Here is an 11,698-nt window from a genome sequence, read left to right as displayed (position 1 = left end):
CCAGCTGCCTCGAAGGCCTTCCCCGTGCACCGGGTGCTATCCTACACATCTCAGCCCATGAAACCTGTGACGCATGCAGGGAGATATCATCTGTTCTTGGAACACATTGTTAACCCTTTTATAACACTTGTGTATCCAGCGCTGTAATACTTAATTAGCTGTCTCATCGGGCAACCTGGGATTCCTTGAGGACCAGGCTCCTGACTGACTCATCCCTGTGATCCCGCACGTAGCCCAATACCTGAGCCGTAGATTCATTCCACTTGAATCAAGTCCTATTTAACTAGTACTCGATCCAGGATAACTGCACTTTTCTGCTTCTCATCAGTCTGGGGTCACCACACGCATAAGCATTTCTGGTTTGTGGGTGAATCGCAGGAAGACCTCCTTATCCAGTAGTCGATGCCAGGGCAAAACCTCAGGGAACAGGCGCACCCAGGCCTTACACACCCAGGTATTTGGAGTTCAGTGGTTTCTCTGGAGTCTGCTTACAGCATACATGTTACACTGAGAATGATGTTTGGATGAACTGCCTCAAACTTGTTTCCATACCAAAATTCGTCAGGCTGAGGTCCTTCCCCTTAACTCAGAAAATCAAGCCTTGACACGTAAGACTGATTTAGAAATCGTTTTCTATCTGGCTTCTCTATTATGACCATTTCCACTTCTACAGCATCTTTTTTCCCTGTACCAGAAAAAAGAAAAAAAGAAAAGAAAAAGAAAAACATCCTGGAGACTTCTGTTTGTATTTCTCAAAGAAAAATGCGAGGCTTTGCTAAGCAACTGTGTTGAGGCAAAGTCTAGAGAAAAGGAGGTAGGGGCAAGAGAAAAGCATTTAATGCCATTTTTGTATTTTTTAAAAATATTTTATTTATTTGAGAGAGAGACAATGAGCAGGGGACTGGGCAGAAGGAGAGGGAGAAGCAGACTCCCCACTGAGCATGGAGCCTAACACTCGGGGCTCAATGTCAGACATTTAACCGACTGAGTCACCCAGGTGCCCCTAATGTCATTCCTTTAAACACACATGCATAGGGTGCCTGGGTGGTTCAGTCAGTTGGGCGTCTGTCTTCAGCTCGGGTGATGATCCCAGGGTCCTGGGATCGAGTCCCATGTCAGGCTCCCTGCTTGGCGGGGAGCCTGCTTCTCTCTCTCCCTCTGCCTTCTGCTCCCCCTGCTTGTGCTCTCTCTCTCTGTCAAATAAATAAATAAAATCTTAAAAAAAATAAACACACATGCGCACACACACATTCAGATGTGTGTGTGAATTACCTTCATTATTCTAGCTACTGAAGTCAGACAAAATTCCGGACCACGGTAGCCTTATCCATAAAAAGAGTAACAATGCTTGGTCAGTCTGAAGAATTTCCTAGAGTCCCTTCCAGCTTCCTGGTTCTACAAGTCCACTTTCACACCCAAAGAAACCCTAATGTATTTTAAATAGTCACTGAGTCCAATGAGATACTAAGGGATGCAAATTCAGAGGCTGAGAGCCGGATATCCCAAAGCTGATTCCGATTTGCCTTTAAACAGTTCACTTCTTTATCTCTCTAATGGCAAGAGGCCAACAGAGAAAAAATATTGGGGAAAAAGATCCTTAGTTGGGAACACTTAAAGGCTAAGAATCCTAGAAACCCCATGATTCTGTTGTAAGAAGTGTTAAATAAAATATTATTCCTTTTTTTTTTTTAAGATTTTATTTATTCATTTGAGAGAGAGGGAGGGAGAGAGGGAGAAAGCATGAGTGGGGGCAGGTTAGAGGCAGGGGAGAGGGAAAAGCAGACTCCCTGCTGAGCAAGGAGCCCGACATGACACAAGACCTGATTCCAGGACCCTGGGATCATGACCTGAGCAGAAGGCAGCCGGTTAACCGACTGAGCCACCCAGGTGCCCCCCAAAAATATTATTTTTTTTTAAGATTTTATTTATTTATTTGACAGATAGAGGCAGTGAGAGGGGGAACACAAGCAGGGGGAGTGTGAAAGGGAAGCAGGCTTCCTGCTGAGCAGGGAGCCCGACATGGGGCTTGATCCCAGGACCCTGGTCATGACCTGAGCCGAAGGCAGACGCTTAACAGCTGAGCCACCCAGGCGCCCCAAAAATATTATCCTGACACTTGCTAAAATGGGAAGGAAGACTTTATTCAAGACTATTGCAAAGTCTAGACAGCTGTAAAGCAAAGATAGCAAACAAGCTGGAGATTTTGGCCAAGAAGCAGAGTGAGGAGGTCAGTGGATAGAAAATTACTAATAAGAGACATGAAGGGTGGGGGGATTCTTGCTAAAATGACCTAACAGGACTCCTGCTAAAGGCAGGTCAAGGCTTTATACATCAAAGGTGGGGGGTGAAGAACTTGATCAGATATTAAGGGCGGGGGATTCATACAAAACTGACCTTAGCAGGATTCTTGCTATGGCTGGGCTGGGGCAGGCAAAAGACAGAATGGGGCCCAAGTTCAAGGCCTACTCAGAAAGAAGGCCGAGGGGCACCTGGGTGGCTCAGTCGGTTAAGCATCCGACTTGTAAGACTTTATTTATTTATTTGACAGAGAGTGAGAGAGCACAAACCCGGGAGAGCAACAAAGGGAGAGGGAAAAGCAGACTCCCTCTGAGCAGGGAACCTGACAGAGGCAGGGCTCCAACCCAGAACTCCGGGATAATGACCTGAGCCAAAGGCAGGAGCTTAACCAACTGAGCCACCCACAAGCCCCAAGCATTTGACTCTTGATCTCAGCTCGGGTCTTCATCTCAGAGTTGTGAGTTTGAGCCCCACGCTGGACATGGAGCCTACTAAAATGAAAGAAAAGAAAAGAAATGAAACAAGGGGCACCTGGGTGGCTCAGTCGTTAAGCGTCTGCCTTCAGCTCAGGTCATGATCCCAGGGTCCTGGAATCGAGCCCTGCATCGGGCTCCCTGCTCCGCTGGGAACCAGCTTCTTCCTGTCCCACTCCCCCTGCTTGTGTTCCCTCTCTCACTGGCTGTCTCTCGGTCAAATACATAAATAAGTAATCTTAAAAAAAAAAAAAGAAATGAAATGAAACGAAACGAAAAGGGAAGGGAAGGGAGGAAAGGAGGACAGGAAGGAAGGAAGGGGAAGAGAGAGGGAGGGAGGGAAAGAAAGAGAGAAAGGAAGGAAGGAAGGGAGGGAAAGAAAGAAAGAAGGCTTAGAGGAGCCTGACCAAAGTTTGGTCAAGAAGAGTCTTTGTCAGGAGCCAATACAAACTTCCTGCACTCTGTCCCTCCCCACTGGTTAAAGGAACTAATACCCGTAAAGCTTTTAAAATACCCCCACAATCCCATTTTTTGTTTGGGGAGGGGGAATTGGAATATTATCATTAATAGAAATTATTTCTAGATGGTGGAATTACAAGCAATTTTTCTTTCTTTCTTTGAGTTTTTCTATACTTGCCAAAAATTTACAAAAAAGAAAAAGAAGAAGAAGAAGGAAGAGGAGGAGGGGGAGGGGGAGGAGGGCAAGAAGAAGAAGAAGACGGCCCCAGTAATTTTTGGTTTAAAAGAAGTTGAAAGAAGTTAAGGCAGCTGAATGTCCTGCACTGGGGCCATCAGAGCTGATAAGCTTTCTAACCAAAATGAAGAGACTCCATCATTCCACTTCCCCATTGAACTTGGGGTCGGACGGCAGGTCTCAGAGCTGCAAAAAAATTACTTCCAGAAAGAAAGCCACAACACCAGCCTGTCAAAAAGATGTGCAATGAAGTGTTCTGGAACCAGAGCAAGTCAGCAAAATTCTTATTATTTGAAACTGGAAAATCAAATTAACTCTTTCCCTACACCTTAAAAAAAAGAAAAAGGAATGAAGTATGTAGGCCTAAGGCAAGATGCCAAACACAGTTTCAGGATTTTAAAGGAGAAACCACTTCTCTTCAGTTTGATTAAGGCACAGAGTGTAAAGCTGGGCCTCATATCCCGCTATTTACATGCAAATTCCACCAAAAATGAGTTGGCCCCACTCCAGATGCCCAGATCTCAAAGAAACTCTGTTTCCAGTGAAGCCCCTGCCTTGTAGCTATGAGTCTCCTCTCTGCTTTCTCGGGGACAGTGGAGAAAAGATGGGAAAGCATCTCCCTCATGCACTGACATGATCTTGGATCGGGAAACAAACTATTGCTTTGTCCCTTCTTACAATCTACTTGTTACCAGTTGTTTAAGCCTCTTTTTCTTTCTTTTCTTTTTTTTTTTTTTTAAGATTTATTTATTTATTTGTGGGGGGGAGGGCAGAGGAAGAGGGAGAGAGAGTCTCAAGCAGACTCCAGAGCCCGACTTGGGGCTTGATCCCGCAACCCTGAGATCATGACCTGAGCCGAAACCAAGAGTCAGATGCTCAACCTATTGAGGCACCCAGATGCCCCAAGTTGTTTAAGCCTCTTAACGGGAATCCAGGATGACATTGTATCATCTGTCTACCTTCTAGAGTGCCCCCCACAGCATGGCTCAAAAGTCAGAAGACAGTTCTCTGAACAATGGTAAAGAACACAGTCTGATAAGGGAGGACTGGATGTTCAAGTTGGTGCCAACCAGCACTGGTCTAGGACGGCACAGATGCGGTTCACTCAGTGTTCTCTAGTGGATCCAAATAAAACAGGAGGCTTTGTAGAGGTATGTGTAACATAACAAGGAAAAGTACTTACTGAGCCCACTAAATTCCAGGGGCCACTTTGGGTAATAAAGAGGGGACATGAAGATAGAGGAAACGTTTCCGTCCACTCACATAGCTTGCCATCTAGTGTTTTTCAAAACATCAGAGCCCTCCTAACAAATTTATGTTGCGAAAAAGCATAAGAGAAGAGCATAAAGTAAAAAGAATGAGATGTCAACAAATGCCATGGTCAGTGTGGACATTATTAGGATCCTAACTGGAACAAACCAAACGTGAAACAGTTTATGAGAAATCTGAACACTGCCTGGGTCTTTGATAGAAAAAACAAAAGGCAAAACAAAGGGATACATGAGTGTGATTTATGAAGAAATGAATATACACTTGAAATACTGGGTGGCTCAGTCCTTAAGCGTCTGCCTTTGGCTCAGGGCATGATCTCAGAGTCCTGGGATCGAGCCCCACATCGGGCTCCTCCGCTGGGAGCCTGCTTCTTCCTCTCCCACTCCCCCTGCCTGTGTTCTCTCTCTCACTGGGTGTCTCTCTCTGTCAAATAAATAAATAAAATCTTTAAAAAAAAAAAAAAAGAAATACTTCCAACTTTTAAAAAGGAACAACAGTGTGTTGGGTAAGTTGCTTGGCGATTTTCTTTTCTGATCTTCAGTAAAAATGATCACTAACCCTCCGTCATCACCTCCTACAATAAGGCATATCTGGGTAGCAGAGTGCTTCTAAAATACACTTGCCAATAAGATCCAAAACATTAATATTTTAAAATAACATCTTTGAAGGAAAAAAATTTCTCTTTTCCAACAAACTGTGGGATCATACTTTCCCCATTCACCAAAAAAAAGAAAGAAAGAAAGAAAAAAAACCTCCAACAACCCAGAAGAGAAAGAGAGTAGCCCTGGAGAGACAGAAAGAAGGGGTGCGAGCCTTCAAACAGAGATAGGCGGCCGCACATCTCGGTCTCGCTTTCAGGACTGTGACGTTGCTCCACTTACTAGGACAAAGATTCACACTGAGAATATTAAGATTTGTGTGTTCCCTTTTATAGATTTTTATTTCTTTAAATGATGGGGGAGGGGTAGAGGGAGAGAGAGAGACTCTCAAGCAGACTCCCTGCCTCCGCGCAGAGCCTGACATGGGGCTCCATCCCAGGACCCTGTGATCAGGACCTGAGCCGAAACCAAGAGTCACCAAGAGTCAGACACTTACTGACTGAGCCACCCCAGGGCCCCTAGGTGTTACCTTTAAACGAACTGACTTCCATTCCACAAACCTAACGTTGCTTGGGTCAACTGACACTCCTTTTTTTTTTTTTTTAAGATTTTTTATTTATTTATTTGACAGAGATAGAGACAGCCAGCGAGAGAGGGAACACAAGCAGGGGGAGTGGGAGAGGAAGAAGCAGGCTCCCAGCAGAGGAGCCCGATGCGGGACTAGATCCCAGAACGCCCTGAGCCGAAGGCAGCCCCTAGACTGCGCCACCCAGGCGTCCTTGACTGACACTCCTATCATAGAATCAGGAAATCTAATATTATAGCTAAAAGGAACTTTGTGTCTTTTGTTCCTGTTCCTCCCCATCCCGTCAGAAGACACTCAATAAAGAAACTGAGGCCCACAGAAGCTAAGCAGGCGCCCAGGCCGTCAGAGCTGGCGAGGGAGCCAGGAGCGGGGGTGAGGGAGGGCTCCGACTCTGGGTCCGGCGCAGAGGTCCCCGCGCTTGCTTCCGCAGCCCCGAAGCTGAAATTGGAATGACAGAGATCAGCGCCCCCTGAGCAAGGACGACACGTAAATGTGTGACACATTCCACATATTTTGGGTGAAATAGATAAAGGGGATTCAGAGCACACATATATATTTTTTAAGATTTTATTTATTTATTAGTGAGAGAGATTGCACCAGGGGGGTGGGGCGGAGAGGGGCAGAGGGACAGGAAGAAGCAGGATCCCCAATGAGCAAGGAGCCAGATGCGGAACTCGATCCCAGGACCCTGGGATCATGACCTGAGCAGAAGGCAGACGCCCAACCCACGGAGCCACCCAGGCGCCCCCACAGTACACATGCCTTGATGAGCGCTGAGGAATGTATAGAATTGTTCAATCATATGTTGATTCTAACATAGCGAAACTAATATAACACTGTATGTGTTATGTATGTGTATGTTAACCATACTTGNCAAGGACGACACGTAAATGTGTGACACATTCCACATATTTTGGGTGAAATAGATAAAGGGGATTCAGAGCACACATATATATTTTTTAAGATTTTATTTATTTATTAGTGAGAGAGATTGCACCAGGGGGGTGGGGCGGAGAGGGGCAGAGGGACAGGAAGAAGCAGGATCCCCAATGAGCAAGGAGCCAGATGCGGAACTCGATCCCAGGATCCTGGGATCGAGTCCCGCATCAGGCTCCTTGCTCAGCGGGAGTCTGCTTCTCTCTCTCGCACTCCCCCTGCTTGTGTTCCCTCTCTCGGTCTGCCAAATAGATAAATAAAATCTAAAAAAAAAAAAAAGAATTATGGAGGGGAGTGGGGTGGAAGGATGGGTGGCTGGGTGATGGACACTGGGGAGGATATGTGTTGTGGGGAGCGCTGTGTGTTGTGTAAGACTGATGAATCACAGCCTTGTACCCCTGAAACAAATAATACATTATACATTAATAATAAAAAACAAAATAAAATAAATAAAAAATAAAAAGAATTATGGCATATAAATAAAATAAAATAAATAAAACAAAATAAAATAATAAAGCAGAGGTCACAAACTACAGATGGGGGGCCGAATTTGACCCACTGCCTGTTTTTGTATGCCCTGTAAGCTAAGGATAATTTTTACGTTTTAAATGCTTGGGAAAAAAAAAAAACAAAGAAGATTTTTTTAAAAAGATTTTATTTATTTATTTATTTATTTGAAAGAGAGAGAGAGAGCAAGAGAGAGCATGAGCAGAGGGGAGGGACAGAGGCAGAGAGAGAAGCAGACTCCCCGCTGAGCAGGGAGCCCGCCATGGACCTTGATCCCAAGACCCCAGGATCATGACCAGAGCCAAAGGCAGATGATTAACCCACTGAGCCACCCAGGCGCCCCAGAATATTTCTTGACATGTGAAAATTACATAAAACTTAATTTTCCAAGTCCATCTAGTTATGTTGGAAGCTCGGCACACTCAGTGGTGTACAGATAAGGCGTGGCGGCTTTTGTCAGTCGAGCTGAGTGGTTGCAACAGTCTGTATAGTCTGCAAAGCCAAAACTATTTCCTCTCTGGCCCTTTACAGAAAAAGTTTGCAAAATCCCGGTCTAGCGCCCTGTCCGCGCCAAGGCTGCTTGCAGAACAGGGCCAGACATATGGAAAGTATTCTTAGCGCACAATCGGTAGGCCTTTGGGCCTCCCTGGGCCAACTCCGGTCCTTTCCATGTCGGATGCTGCTGGAAGAGGGGAGAACGGGTAGCTGCCCTCTGTGGCCTCCAGCCAACATGCTGAGCTGAGGTGGGGTAACTTAGTTTCTGTTCTCACTGCCTACTCAATCATGGCCTCTCAGCTAAGCCTGTCAACAGGGAGACCAATTAGTGACAATTTCTATGCGAAAGGCGTTTCCTTTAGGCAAGACTGAGATCACCACCTCCTTTCACACAAACAATTCAGGGTCACAAGGTTAACCCAGGTTAGATTCAAACCAGGGCTTAAAAAGTGAAAGGCAGCCCTCTTACCAATCCTTAGAGCTCTCCAGACTCCTTAGGAAAGAAGTGTCAAAGAATTCCCCTCATTTACCAGATGGAGACCTAACACTTCAGGGGGAAACAGCCAACAGACCCTGCAAATTTAATATCCCTCTACAAGATTACCCTCAGATTTCCCACAGATGTTTATGGCAAAACTTTATTAGAACCATATGTAGCAATCAGTCTCCTTGGAGTTCAAGAACACCAGAGAGCAGCCTTCCACTCCAGAGTTCTGAATTTTTTAAGAAAGCAGAGACTCACCTCTAAGGGCCAGGGTGCCCTCAAAGCACATTTCTTACAAGTGAAAATACTCTTTTCCATGAGGGGAAAGATGGATTTATAGGCAAACGTGTTTTATAATAGATTGTCTAAAAATTTACTGTAAGTAAGTTTGTATGTGTACTTAGAACATTTTAACAAGATGAGCAGAGCAAACCCTTTGATGGATCGTTTCATAAAGTCTCTCTCTTTTTCTTCTTGACAGCTCATAGTTGGTTATTCAAAAGAATCTCATAATTTTTTCAAATTGAAATGCCATTCACGTAATATAACTTGTTTATTCTACCTTGATCGAAATTGTTCACTCTAAAGTGAACGGCTCCGTGGCATTCACTGTGGAAGGATTTGTTTTTTATGCCAATGTAGCCTTTTCTCATTTGCCTAAAATTTCGTTTATATTTTGAATATTAACAGGGTACATACATCCCTACTGTCCCTGTTCCTCAAATGAATTTGAAGCCAAGAATTGTTTTTTAAACCAATAAATTGTCCCTCTTGGACATTCAAATTGCCAAATGATGATGAGAGGTAAACCACACTAGCAGACAACGGGAAAAGAATTCTTTTAAACTGATTACAATCATTCAGAAAGGATTTCTACCCCTCCCCACCAGTGTCGAGTGCTCCTCCCCTCCCCACCGGGGTGGTGTCAGAGGTGGCCAGGGGGAGAGAGAGGACTCCCACCGCAGCTCAGCGGGAACAAGGCCACCCCCCGCCACGTGGAAAGCAGTAACAAGATGTTGCACCACTTTCAGGCCTAGTGGACAGCCTGAAAGCCCACCCCACCTAGAAGTAACAACGCCCCCCCTCCTGGTCCCCCCCACTGTCAAAGGAGCAAGAGTAAAAATCCTGGACACCACCCCCCCAGCCCTGATCTGGCAATAACAAGGTGGCACTCTTCTTCACCCACTGGAGTGGTGTCAGAGGTTTGAGTGTTAGCTGCTAAAATACAAAGTCTGAATAAGATCCAGAGTCTCACAATACCAAAATATCCGGGCTTCAGTCACAGACCACTTGTCATACCAAGAACTGGAAAGATGTCAGAACAAATGAGGACACCAACACAGAGATGATCCAGATGTTAGAATTATCTGGCAAGGGGCACCTGGGTAGCTCAGTCAGTTAAGGATCCAGCTCTTGATTTCGGACCAGGTCATGATCCCAGGGTCCTGGGATTGAGCCCCGCATTGGGTGAGAGCCTTCTCCCTCTCCCACTCCCCTTGCTTGCGCTCTCTGTCAAGTAAGTAAATAAAATCTTTTTTAAAAATATGATTTTAAGGTGACTTTTTCTTTTCTTTTCTAAGATTTTATTTATTTGTCAGAGAGAGAAAGCGAGAGCTCAAGCAGAGGGAGCAGCAGGCAGAGGGAGAAGCGGGCTCCCTGCTGAGCTGGGAGCCCGATGTGAGACTCAATTCTAGGACTCTGGGATCACGCCCTGAGCCAAAGGCAGACGCTTAACCGCTGTGCCATCCAGGCACCCCCATTTTCTTTGTTTTTAAAAGGAAGATTTCAGGGGCGCCTGGGCGGCTCAGTCGTTAAGTGTCAGCCCTCAGCTCAGGGCATGATCCCAGGGTCCTGGGATGGACCCCCACATCAGGCTCCTCTGCTGGGAGCCTGCTTCTTCCTCTCCCACTCCCCCTGCTTGTGTTCCCTCTCGCTGGCTGTCTCTCTCTGTCAAATAAATAAATAAAGTCTTAAAAAATAAATAAATAAAATAAAATAAAAGGAAGATTTCAGGGGCACCTGGGTGGCTCAGTTGGTTAAGCGACTCTTGATCTCACTCAGTCTTGATTTCAGAGTTGTGAGTTTAAAGCCCAGCATGGAGCCTACTTTAAGTAAGTAAGTAAATAAATAAATAAATAAAATTAAAAGGAAGATTTCTTAAAAATCCTGGAGAACTACTTGAGCCCATTGTCCGGGGGAAATTTGTTTTGTATCTCATATTTTCCATCTGTGTCGTGCTTATGTTTCTTTGAAGAGGGGACTTTTTTAGGTGCTGTGCTCCTTGGGGAGCCTCCCCTTGTGATCTCAAATGCCCTTTCACCAAATCCGTTATTTGGTTTCTCTAGGAATACATCTCCCTCCGGCTCTCAGAGATCACAGGACGGGCACTAACCCTTTAGGTGTCGGGCCCTCTGCCTATGGAGTCCAGGGTACCTCTTCCCCATCTCACCTCTAGGCCTCCTCCTGAAGTAAGAAGCTGGGTCATAGGTCATACACATGGCGAGGACGGCCTGCCTTATCCCCAGCTCTGCCTCCTGGACAGAAACGGGGTCTCTGCAAGAATATTCTCTACTTCTCCAGTGACCCATCCTCAATATTTTATCTGATTGCTCTAACCAAGAATATTCCTTTAAGGACTCTGGCGCTTGTGGAAAAGATACAAATTGTTTAAGGTCAAAGAAGTCAGGTGTCTGCTCTCAGCGGGCACTCCCACTTCATAATAGTTGTGGCTGTTCTTTAACTGGTTGGGGAGATTTCCCTGTATTTCATTAATTTTGTATTTTTAGTGGGTTTGAATAGAGAATAATGAACAAATAGGACTTTATTTCACCATTTCTAATTCAATATGCTATTTCCCAACCCAAATGTTTGGGACAGCCCCTTGCCAGTCTTCCGGAATGAAGATGTCTGCCCTCTTAGCTTTCACTCAACCATTTTTCACCTACATTTGATTTTTTCATTATGATTGATAACATTGCCATTCTTCAACCCCTAAGCTCAACATTTGCAAAGGAAAAGGGGAAACCACAAAGGACTTCTGTGTATCAAAGTACCTAACTCATGGGTTGTGAAACAGCCGTGCGGAAGCCCCAAAGAAGTTTAGGATAGGAGGGTACCTGCCTGACTCAGTTGGTAAAGCATGCAATTCTTGATCTTGGGATTGAGTTAAAGCCCCAAGCTGGGCATAGAGCTTACTTAAAAAAAAAAAAAAATTACGATAGGAACCACGTCAGGTACCGAGGAGACACTCTGAGCAGGGGAAGAGAGAGGGCAGATTTGTGAAGCCATTGCCGAAGCAGCAACATATCAAGTTTCTGATCAGTTCATCATAGTTACATCATTCCTAAACTACAT

General features: G+C 45.2%; 1 pseudogene; it reads left to right on the top strand.

Annotated features, from left to right (window-relative positions):
• Positions 1–6,336: 6,336 nt before the first annotated feature.
• LOC117802850 lies at positions 6,337–6,436 on the top strand (annotated as a pseudogene).
• Positions 6,437–11,698: the final 5,262 nt, after the last annotated feature.

This window comes from Ailuropoda melanoleuca, chromosome 6, assembly GCF_002007445.2.
Source record: "Ailuropoda melanoleuca isolate Jingjing chromosome 6, ASM200744v2, whole genome shotgun sequence".
Taxonomy (NCBI): Eukaryota; Metazoa; Chordata; class Mammalia; order Carnivora; family Ursidae; genus Ailuropoda; species Ailuropoda melanoleuca.
Note: the sequence above shows the minus strand (reverse complement) of the source record. Positions and strands in the feature narration are given on the sequence as shown.